General features: G+C 38.5%; 1 protein-coding gene across 13 annotated transcripts in view; it reads left to right on the top strand.

The window, feature by feature from the left end:
* The window catches only part of adgrb1a (adhesion G protein-coupled receptor B1a), a 189393-nt gene that overhangs the window by 36833 nt on the left and 140667 nt on the right, over window positions 1–11893 (top strand). The window contains exon 1 of one of the 13 annotated variants that reach the window (XM_088084963.1): window positions 11603–11719. The exons of the other annotated variants lie outside the window; for them this stretch is intronic. The gene's annotated coding sequence lies outside the window, so the exon portion shown is untranslated. Of the gene's footprint in view, window positions 1–11602; window positions 11720–11893 lie in introns of those variants that run through there. 13 annotated transcript variants of the gene reach the window in all.

An 11893-nucleotide genomic window follows, 5' to 3' on the forward strand; every position in this document is an offset into this window, starting at 1 on the left:
GATTCAAGAAAGTTGGGTTGATAACTCTTTGTATTAAATAAAAAAATCAGGCTGTTTCCTACTTGTACTATATTTCACCATCTTTGTTTTGATAAATGTTTTTTGAAAAAAAAATGTGCTTTGGTGAGACTGTGATAGAATTAATGCAAAATACCAAAGTCCACAGTATCAACAAACACATCCTAAATCGAGTTATTTCACATTTCAGTTTCATTTATCATTTTCTTAATGAATATCTTACCTTTGGCCTTTCAGAAAAAAACAAATTGAAGTGTATTTCTTGAGAAGCAGAGACCTTAAGCCACTCTGTTCCATTCTTTGAAGAAAAAAAAAGGTTTAATTAGGTGTTTTCTTTTCCGATGTATTTGTTGAGTAGAAGTAACAGTCTTCTGTAGCTGGAGTCAAAGGTTAGTGCACCAAGCTTTAACAACAACATCGTTAGCGTGTAAACAGAAGTCCTTTGTGCCATCCAATGTAAATAATCACCAGCTGCCACTAATAAGCAAGAATGTGCATAGTGCATGCTTATTAAAAAAACAGAAATTTATATCAGACTCAAGATGGTTTCTATTGGAATCATAGTTGCCACCCAACCATAAAACAAATACATTTACTTCGCCATCATGCTTTGCGGCTCACTTCAAGTGGTGGCTCCGGCTGTGCCCGCTTGACCAGTAGACTTACACTCTGTCTTTACGTGCAGTTAATGGTTGTAGACTTACAGTTACAGGTTGTTTTTTATTTAATTTTTTTATAATGTCAGTCTATGGAGAGATGCTTCAAAGGCAATAAGTTGAAGTCGATGTATAATGGTCACTAGCTCCTTTTCCTTTGAAAGATATGAGCAGTCTTTGACAGAAGTGTTTGATCTTTGAATTACCATTTACAGTTGATAAAATCCTCCTCTGCATCACATTTGTTTGACCATACTTTGCAGTAAGAATGTGTATTTTGTCATTTGCATGGTAGTTTGTGTACATGTACATACTAACTATACAAACAATGCTCCATAGTGCCAGTGTTCAAAAACAGCTTAAGGATATGTTTAAGTTTTTTTTTATTTTGAAACCGGGTAATTAAACACACCTAACATAGGTGCAGGGCTGTAAAAAACAGCATACATGGGGAAAAAAAGGTAACACCTGAACACTTACTCAAGTTTATTCAAGAATCTAGATATACATTTTTTATCAATTGAGATATGTTTGATGTTTTGTAATTTGGCTTGATATCACCATTTTTTTCTCTTCCTCTGTACTTTTTCTATGTATTTTCTATGTAATTTATGTAATTGTTGATTGTCAATTGTATTACCACCCTGAGTGGCTCAAATGGTTAAGCACACTTGCCATCACAGAACTTGTCAGCCTATTGCTGTGTGTTATGTATTAATATGGGTATGGTTTTATCTTTTCAAACATTTTGACCTGACAAAGATTCAAGTAGGATCAAAATGTCTTGAATAAACTTGTGTGGCATGGAATAAGAAGGCAGGCGTTACCTTTTTTCCTTATGTAAGGTTTTTATTTCTAAATTTTCCAACAATTTTATATTATGGGTTCTAAAAATGTAGCAGCCAACCAATGTATTTTGTTCTAATATTTGGTGCAATTACTATAAATTATTTTTTTAAATTCTAAAATCTACTAGTGTTCTGTTCTTCCTGCTGGCCAACATTTTTATGTGGGGCTTATAAATGGGCCCACGGGTCCCATAGTGGTCCCACCCCAACTGGCCACATACCCAAGTGGGCCCAATTAAAATTCCTGTTTTTGGCCCATACTTACCAGATACCCGGGTAGCCCCTGCATAACTCATGTGGGGCCCACTTGCATAAACCCACCGATATAGGCAGTCAGAATTGGGCCATTTTCGGACCCATGGACAGTCCCATATAGGGCCCAATTTCTGGTTTACTTCCCACATGGGCCCCAATTTGAAGCTCAACATAGTTGGGCTGCAAATTCTGTATTGCCGTAACAGTGGAAAGACCTGTGACACAGCATACAAACTACTGCTGGATGGTTTGAAGCCGTTCGAGTGCTGCTTTTAGGTGGGTTATTCCCTCCTTAGTGCAAGGTTGCACTGCAGAGTTTTGGACTGTAAAGTCAATTCCTCCCACACAGTGCTGGTATAATTTCTGTATTGACACACGTCTGGTAGGCTTACTGGGCTCAGTCTCCACAGACATAACACTAAGAAGCTGTATCTACATGGCCACATACTCATTCTTTGGCATGAGATAGAATATGTTTGTTTTTTAATTGTACATAGCATTATTTTTTAATTTTATTTTGTTTTACAATTCATTACTTTTTCACTTTATTCTGAGTCAGTTCTCATCAATTAAACATCTCCCACTTTCCTTGTAAGACTTCCCATTGAGCTCTGTGGGATGTGTAATGAAACTTGTATCCGAATAATGGTGTGCATGTGTGTGTGTGTGTGTGTGCCATCTTCCCTCTGCTTATTAGAAAGGCTTTGACATTTACCACGGTAAACACATTCATCAGCATAGACAGATGATTATCTGTTTAATTTTGGAGCCTTGCAAGACGTCGCAGGTTTTGTTGTTGCAGCCATCAGGGTGCAGCTGTACAGGAACAGCAGCAGTTTGTCGAGAAAAGCTCCTGCCGTGTGTCTTCCAGCGTGTTTCTCCATTAACCTTCCTAGCTTGGGTCAATCCAGGATTCCATTTGTGTATTTTGGAAGAGGAGGAAAAAGGGTTTTAATGGGTTGACTGAAGATGATTTTCATGCAAGAGGAATGGACAATACGCAACTTCACTAAATTTAGAGAAAGGACTGTTATTGATGAAATGCATTCATACCCACCTGACAGACCAACATGCTGTCATCCTAACTCATCACATGTTGGTGATGTTGGTGTATAATAGCTGCACAGTTCTGTCCTGTTACGTTCTCAGCTGACGCCTTCCAGCATTATATCATGTACAAGGGAAGTTGCCTTTTGTTATTGCACACTTACTGCAAAAGCAGTGACAAAGTGGTGGCATTGGAATGAAAATAGGGTGGACAAACCCTTTAAGAACTGAATGGCCAAATACTTTTTTGTAAAAATGTTAACCAATGTGAAATGTAATTTGTGTATCTGCCACGTCTTTCAGATCTGTTTCAAAATGTTATAGGTTCTTCCTTTCTTCATACAACATCCTTCCAACTAGTTTCTCAAAAAAACTGTCAGTAGTTTTTTAGAAAACCTGCTAAAAAAAAACGTCATTGCTAAAGGAATATTTCATAGAAAATCTATTTAACACTTTGTGTCTTTGTTGTTTTCCTTCATTATAGTTGAGTATTCTACTTGTGTGTATTTAGTATTTAGGTTTCACCTCCTCATATCTCTGTAGCTTCATTTGAAGTCACCTGTGTCCCTTTGAGATCATTCTGTGTCCCCTCTCTGGTGTTTGTGGGTCCACAAACAAAGCACAGGTGAAACCCTGTTTTTTTCCTCAGCAGCAGTTTGCTGAGTTTTAAATAGCAGAGTGGAAAAACAATCATGCTCAAGACTTCCTGTCAGTCAGTCTGTGGTTAGATTGATTGAAGCTGAACAGATCTGATGGATGGATTAGAAGAGCTGATGCTGCAGATGTGAGTGAAAGCAAACTTTCTGTTGCTGTCATTAAATAGTGCTGGACTGTGCGGTGTGCAATTTCCATGGAAACACAACCATTAGTTACAATAGAAAAACAGTAGACAACACTGAAATGAGAGCGCTGTTGTTTGAAGAACCAGAGCGTTCTAGTGTTATATGTGTTAATGAACGGTTAGTTTTCCTGTGAGTCCATGAGCAAAGTGCAGGAGCAGTTTTTTGAATCTGTGCCACAAGGTGGAGAACTAAGCGGCACTCATGCTCAAGACTTCTTTTCATTGAGTTTTTTGTTGGATTGATCAAAGCTGAACAGATCAGATTGATGTATTAGAGGAGCTGCTGCTGCTGCAGATTTGAGTGAAAGCAAACTTTTTGTTGCTGGAAAAACAACAGATTTAAGTCAGCACTGTAGTTCTAAGAAATAGAGTGTTGTATTTCTATATGAATTAACAGTCTCCCTGCGCTTGGTGCTCTGCTGCTCCATCTGTGCCCAGAATATGCTGCGGCAAAAGAGAGTTGCAGCTCCAAAACTATAAAATCTATATGTTGCTGAAATTGTGGCAGTCTGCCACTAATAAATGAATGTGTTGGAAACCCAAATGGGATGAATGATCACCTGAATCCCAAGTTTGTATTCGTCAAGGTTGCCAAGCCACACAATTCAATGGTAGGTTTAAAGTGACACAGTGGTTGTTTCTTTACTAAGAGTGTGACAAAAAATAGCATATAACCTTCAAAAGCCAATGGCTATCATCTTCAATACATATAATCCAAGCAAGGACATGTTAGTCACGATACAGTGGTCACGTATTCACTGTGGGGACTGGTGATTTACTGGAACATATTGGATTTTAAACAAAAAGGTAATCCCTCTCTTTTCTATCACTCTCTCTCTTCTTGTTTCTCCTCCTGTGTTTCTGATTGCCCACCTGAGCATCATACGCAGGGACCCAACAGCCTCCACGATCAAAGTCCAGCACCACAAACTGCTGTAACTGATGTCTCTGCCAAATTATTTAGCCTGAGAAAGGATTTGATGACACAGAGGAGCAATTTTACACAATTTGTACTTCAGAGAAGAGGGAATCCGTCTGTGTCTCGCAGCCCCGTGGCTTTTTGCCTTGTAGTTTATACGGCAGAGTGTGGCAGCAGGTCCCTGTGTTACTCTGCTAATCAGCCTGTAATCCCTGTGCTGCTGATGTGAGAAGTGATGCTCCATGTGACTCTATCATTTTCTCATCAGTGCTCTCTTTGTCTCCGTCTCTATCTCTCTCTCCCTCTACATCTCTGTCTGAGGCACTGTTGCTTCTCTGTGATTGGGCCATTGTTCTGACTCGTTCACAGAGCCAGCCTGTTGGGCATGTTTACATGGATTCATGCTTCTAGGCTGCTGGCTAATGCAACACCTTTGTTCTTTTAATTGCTTGCTGTTTCAGCCACAGGCTGAAAGGAATGAATAATTCCGCAGCTACAGAATACTAAAATTTCCACCCAGTGAAGAACTTCCTCACTCACACTCAATATGAATGTGCCAAGGCAGCCGGGTATACTGACAGCAGCTTCATATACCAATATATATAAAAGATTCTACCTGTATACTGTTAATAAATTATGAACACAGCCATGTGGTAAACAAACAGGACCACCACCAAGAAAATTGGCAGCTCCCACACTGAATGAAATGATTTGTCCCTGTGTCAGACAGGGTGGGAACACACTGATGACAAAGTAACTGAATGCGGCCTAAGGCTGAATTCAGGTCTGGCCACTTGGAGGCAGTGGAGGCAGCTGAAACCACAACATCCAGCATAATATCACGTTTTAACGCTTTTACCCATTTATATGTCTAGCTCGCAGAGCAGCATTTTCATTCATTTGGAGTTTTGTTTCTGGCCGCTTGATGAAAGAGGTTATTGAAAGTCCAGTTTTTATTCTCATACAACTCTATTTTGTTCTCCAGCAACTCCTGATTAAATATCTGTATCTTCAGCTGGTAAATGCTCCACTATGTCCGGGAGCAGATGCAGACTTGAGAATACGGTTGTTGAGAGTGAGTTTGTGAGCTGGAAAACCAAAACAACAAACTAAAAGAGGCTAAATAGCTCTGGGCTGAGGGGAACTGCATAGACTGGTGATATATCTCTGTAGGCTCATCACGTTTCTCATAGTCCTTTCATCTATGGTTAATATAAAATACTGTACATTGATTATTGCAGCTTTAAATTTGCTTGTTGAAAATTGCAACCAATGTATTTACTCAGCAGAGATTTTGATAGCTGAAAAATCCACTTGCCATTGCTTTCTGGTTGACAAACTTTGGAACATTGTTCCAAAATTACCTCAAACATGTTTTTGGCGTCTCTGCACTACAGTTGATTCTTGCAGTATGTTTTGGCAGATGTACACCAACGCAGATAAAAACAATATAAACATTCATTGGTATACCTCTAAGCATTATTCTATGGGGGATCTATAGGGAGAATCAATAGATTTGAGCACTTAAAATGGATACCTTGCCAATTTACAACCAATGATGTGCAGTAAACTTCCCTCCATCTTACCAGTGCCCAGATCTCCATGTCTTTTTTATTTTACCTCTTGAGCCAAAGTAAAGGCCACAGTCTCTTTTTTCTGTTTTCTCTGGTCATGTAGCACCACTTTAAAAAAGTATTTGTGTGTTTCTACTGCATAGACAGCTTAGTTTCATGAAGACCATTTCACTAGTGGTGAATACTTCTTGAAAAACAGTTTACTCCTCACTGGCAGAATGACTCAGCTTGTCCTCTAAATGTGAGAAAATTCCATTAACGATGTCATCAGGGTTATTTGGCCCTGGTGACTACAAATGAATAACAGAGCGCCTGTGTTACAAACCGATGTGGAGTTTTAAAGAAATGGCCATTTATCAGTCAGGGAAGATCAAATGCCTATCCAGCTTAAGGCCAAGAGCCAAATCTGGCCCTCGTAGGGTGCCGGACAACCATTGTCTGTTTCCCAATGAAAATAAATTGATGCACACCAGACATTATATTTTGTTCTCTGAAGGTAAACGAGGTTTCAGAGTGCTTTAAGAGCATCAAAGTATAGCTTGTTTATAGATTGTTTTTAAAAGCGCAAGCGGTGGATCCACCTGACCCCTCGATAGAGGTCTGGGCTAAGCCCTGAGTGTCCTCAAATCCTAGAAACACCCCTGCTTATTCCTGACCTGTGCAGGGCTGTTGCAAAGATTTGCCTTGTTTCTGCATTTTATCTGATAAAAATTACCAGTGTTTGCAATTAAGTTTGAGTTTGTCTTTTAATTTTATCATTTAATGTATCTTTTTATTCTTGATCCTGCTTATTTTTTTTATAATTATCATTAATGTTCTGTGTTTACTGCCTTTATTTTGTTATTGTATTTTTTTAACATGTTTTTGCATCTAATCTCTTGTTTAATTTTACCTTAACTCTCGTCTGACCTTTGTTTGGCATTATTGACTAACTTATATTGTTCTATCAGGGTTTATTGCATCTGCTTTGCTTTCTTTATCAACTGTCTTTATTAACTGTTTTTTTAAATGTACTATATAAGTAAAGCTGTTATTATAATTATAGTTATTATTATTAATAATAATGTATTCTTCATTTTTACTTGTAATTTGCAAAAGTGGCCTTAGGCAAAGCAAGTTGAGTACTTCTGGAGTCCAATAACAGATGCTATCAGATTGCACCAATGTTTTTGGACTGTGACCCTTGCTTTGGGACTAAAAGAGGAGGATTCAAATATATGGTATATATATATATATATATATATGTATATATATATATATATATATATATATATATAGATAGATATATAGATATATAATAAATAACAAAAAGCCTGGAATCATCAGTGCTCAGTGTTCTTTTTTGGTGAGCTGTGATCCTGCAGCCCTCAGTGCCTGATCGCCTTTCAAAAACCATAATACAACACATAACAGCAGAGCTTCACAGAGTCGCATTGATTAATTGACAGCGAACATCAAGTTTAATCTTTGGGTCAGCTTTCATTCGGCAGACTGGAACCATGTGGCTCTGGCTCAAATCTCTTGTTTGGCTGCCATATCCTATTCTCCTCCGCTGCAGAGGAGATGAAAGTGTGTTAATAGCTGCTCTCCATCTGTTAGCATCTGAAACATGATAGATCGATAGAGGACGTGGAGGTGTCTGTGTGCGTGTGTGTGAGTGTGTGTGTGTGTGTTTGTTACAAGGTCGGAGGTAAGGAGGCAGGGGGGCAGTGCTCGGTGATAGTAATGAGGGGAGGCTTGACATGAACAGGAAGCTCCAATAGAGCGCTGCATGTTGGGCGATCAGACTCCCTCTCCGCAGGTTAGGAGGAGGAGGAGGTGCGGGGAGGAGGAGGAGAGGGGTGGGGCGTGTCTGGAGATAAATGAGGCAGAGCTGTCAATAAAGAGCGGCTCTTTATCCTCTGTTAAAGCTCTATTCATTTCATTACTGTCAGGCTTGTCTGGTGAAAGAGGCCTCGGCAGTTCTCCCCGGACGCTTTTTTGGTGCGAGGTGAAGTAAGAGAGCTGCCAGGACGAGGCAATGTGAAATAGGATGAGGTAGAATGAGACGTGAGGCGGACTGAGATACAGTGAGACAGGGTGAATCACTGTACCTGAAGAAAAGTCTTTTGGTAGTAAGTGATGTTGGATACAGGGTCTTTGCCATAGATTAGGGTTTTGAGAATTGACACCTCTGCATTAAACTGCGGGTTATTTCAACTTCACAAAGGAGGGGCTCCATTGTTGTAAGGCAACATTTTTTACTGTATTCCCCTGGACAAGACTGTAGAGCCGGCTGGTCTCTGGAGGCATGTTAGCTACTCTCACTCCCGAATATCAATTCATTAACAGAAAAGACACAATTTTGCTTTTTACAAAGTGTTTGTGGTTTACAAAGACGTTTGGGACTTTAAATTTTCAGTGACTTTTCCCTCTGTGCTTTCTGCAAAATCTTGCTCTTTTCGGACTCTTTAGAAATGTAAACTGTGGGTACTGTGATAGCGGCTGTTTTCTAAACCCAAATATACTTTTCCCATGGAGTGTGTCTCCCCTTTTTTCATGCAAATTTCAATGTCATTTTCTTGTCACCTTTTACCAATTTACATGACATTTGTGAGACATTCCTTGACAAGATGCTTTTTGCATTTTCTCCTCGTGTTGTATGCATTTTCTCCTCATGTTTTTTAAAGAAATCAAACCATTTTGCTAATTTACCAGTTTCAAAGGGTTAAATAGCTTGTGAAAGGCATCTGAGTGCAGCACATAGAAAACTGATGTCAGTCCAGGTTTCAAAGGGTTAAGTTGGTTAATACATGGGCTCTCAACCTTTTGTGTCTCAATGCAATCTTGTAATTGTTAAACAATTGTCAAGGGCCACCTTCCCAAATAAAAAACGAAACAAAACACATAACATTAAAAAAAATGTAAATATGGGTAAAGCCACTGTCAACTGTAATGATTTAAATAAACTATGAATCCAAATTTTATTTATTCAGGGTCATACTTCCTCAGCTCACATTTTTGATCTTTTATTGGTTCCAGATATATATTTTTTTGGCACTGCATCTAAGTAAAGGTTAGGTTATATAGCCAAAAATGTCTGTCTCTATCTGATGATGTGTCATGTTTGGTGTGGTGGTATTCTATTGTAACTGTTCATTGGAATAGTGCGCCTTCATTTGAGGTTTGTTTTTTTATGTTAATTCTGAAGGAAATAATTCTGGCAATAAAAATTACTATCTTTGTCTTATTTTTAAGTTAACCTTTTGACAGTTCCTCCTTGGCCAATTTAATGGCACTCTGAAGCCAACCTGTGGGTGGATTTGTGTGTGTGTGTGTGTGTGTGTGTGTGTGTGTGTGTGTGTGTGTTTTGTGTGTGTGTGTGTGTTTGTGTGTGTGTGTAGTGTAAAATATTTAGGTACTATTAATCCTAAAGTCTGTTTCCTGGTTTAAAAGAGGACTTTTGTCATATAAAAGGAAAGGAGCAAAGGAACACAAAAAACAAAACAAAACAAACATATAAAAACATACAATGTTTCTTTGATTGAAAACATAATATCATATTTATTTACTGTTCTGATCTGAGATATGTGAGGTTCTGGAGCTGTTTGCTGTGGCGCCCTGAATGAACTTTATTGTTATCAGTGAAGGAAAACTGAATGCTGCTGTTGACAAGCCCAGATGCCCAGTTTGATTAAAGTTTGCTTAATTAAACGTGCTTGGAATGGAAATTACAGAGACGATACAGTGTACTTTTCCCTCAAGGCCTGCTTTAGAAGGATTTTCAGTTGTTTTATTGCTTCTGACAACGTTTCTTTAACTCCATCCCACCCTTGTGCTCCCGCACAGAAACACATGCATTTACACATACACAATTATTTCCCCTTGTATTTCTCTCTCTGTCTGTCGGGCCCACAGATTATTATGATTGATCACTGGGAGGCTTCACTGTGCGGGTGTCCTTGGCTACACTGCAGACCATCAGGTTCTCTGCATTTGAAATCTATAGCAAGGAACCAGACAGGGATTCAGTGGTGTCTGTCACCACAGTTACCGCCATATTTGCCTTGTTGTCATTTAAATTTGTGGAACTAAACTTAGGGTTTGTTTCAGTTAAGAAGACTGACTGAGAGACACTTTATATTTTGGAATCAGTGGAACAAGAACCCTACCCCTTGAACCGTTATGATTATTAATCTATGTATTTATTTATTTATTAAGCAGACAATGCATGCATTTGCACACATGCATTTTGCCAGATAGAGCTAAAAGCTAATTTTCATCTGTAGTGGTCCAAGGGTATAGTGATGCTCCAGAAATGAATTAAATTAAATTAAATTAAAAAAAGGGTTGGTTCCAAATCTTATACTTTATAAAAAATATATTTTTTAAAAACCCAGACACAATAAAACACCATATGAAAAATTAAGAATACTAAATTCCCACTAGGGAACTAGGGACGGGGATCTGTATTTTTTATTGATATTGATACATTATCAAGACTCCTTAACAATCCTTAACAAGTCTCTATCAATACGTTCAGTATTTGGTGGAAAGACGAGGCGACAATGTTTTTAACAGAACTGGTTTTGCTTTTATTGCTTCTAATTTGATGAAATGTCCTAAATATTGAAGAAAATGCTTCTTTTGTGTTTCAAAAATTATTTCATTTTCACACTTAAATGTTGTTTAATATCTACCATTACTTTCAGTCATGTTTTTAGTGATTAGGAAATAAATTATTGTGTTTTAATGAAAATATTTACTTTAAAAAAAATGTTGGCATCAGTAGAAATAATTATATATGATAAGATTATAAGAGCTCATGATAGGGCATTAAACAGATCGTAATTCCCTGGAAAACAAAGTAGACCGCAGCATACTGATTGACTTTGCTGTGATTTATTCAGAGCGAGGGACGCGTTTCGCCTGCGGCTTTTTCAGGTTCGCTCAGTGAAATTACATGAGCATTCGCAGGTGTGCTAAATAGCTATGCATGAGTCACATGACAAATGATCAGCATCACCTCTCATTATTTTACAATATATAAATAACATTTTCAAAAGCGAAAACAATACAAAAACATGACAATATTTACAAATATCAAGAAGCCTACAAAATTGAGTGGTGACTTACACCATTTCATTACAAAAAAAGGGAACTACTGCTATCAAGAAGGCTAAATATAAAATGAGGAATACGTCCTACAGCTGTCTCACTAGGTAGGAAGGCTCAGTGGACCTAGTGGCTCATCTGTCCTTACGGTTTCCAAGGAGCACCTGAAGGCAGCAATAGTTCTTCCTGCCTTTATCTGTTTCCTTCCTGTTTTTCTGTCACACCTGCTCTGTTTTAGTCTTGTTTGCTCCACCCTTGTGTTCCCTCCCATACCTTCGATTGTTAGCCAATCCCAGTGCTTCCTGTGTCCCCCTCCCCCAGCTGTGTGTCATTCTCCTGATTGGCTCCCTGTGAATATACACTCTGAGTCTTTCCCTTTGTTCCTCTTAAGTTTGTCTGTGATTGTCCCTGTTTCCTCCACTGTGTTTGCTGCTGTCTTCACCCCTGAGTTCTTCCTTGTGATCTTGGTTGGTTTCAGTTTAGTTTTTGATTTGTTTCATTTGCATTTGTGTTTTTGTTACCTACTTGTTTTTGGACATTTTTGTCAGCATCTAAGCTCAGTCTGCCCTTTTTGCTCTGCATTTGGGTCCTCATCTGAACTCATGAAAAAGAGAGCAATCACACTAAAAGAAAATTGTGAA

Source organism: Plectropomus leopardus, chromosome 11 (assembly GCF_026936395.1).
Source record: "Plectropomus leopardus strain MGB_pleo_1.0 chromosome 11, ASM2693639v1, whole genome shotgun sequence".
NCBI lineage: Eukaryota > Metazoa > Chordata > Actinopteri > Perciformes > Serranidae > Plectropomus > Plectropomus leopardus.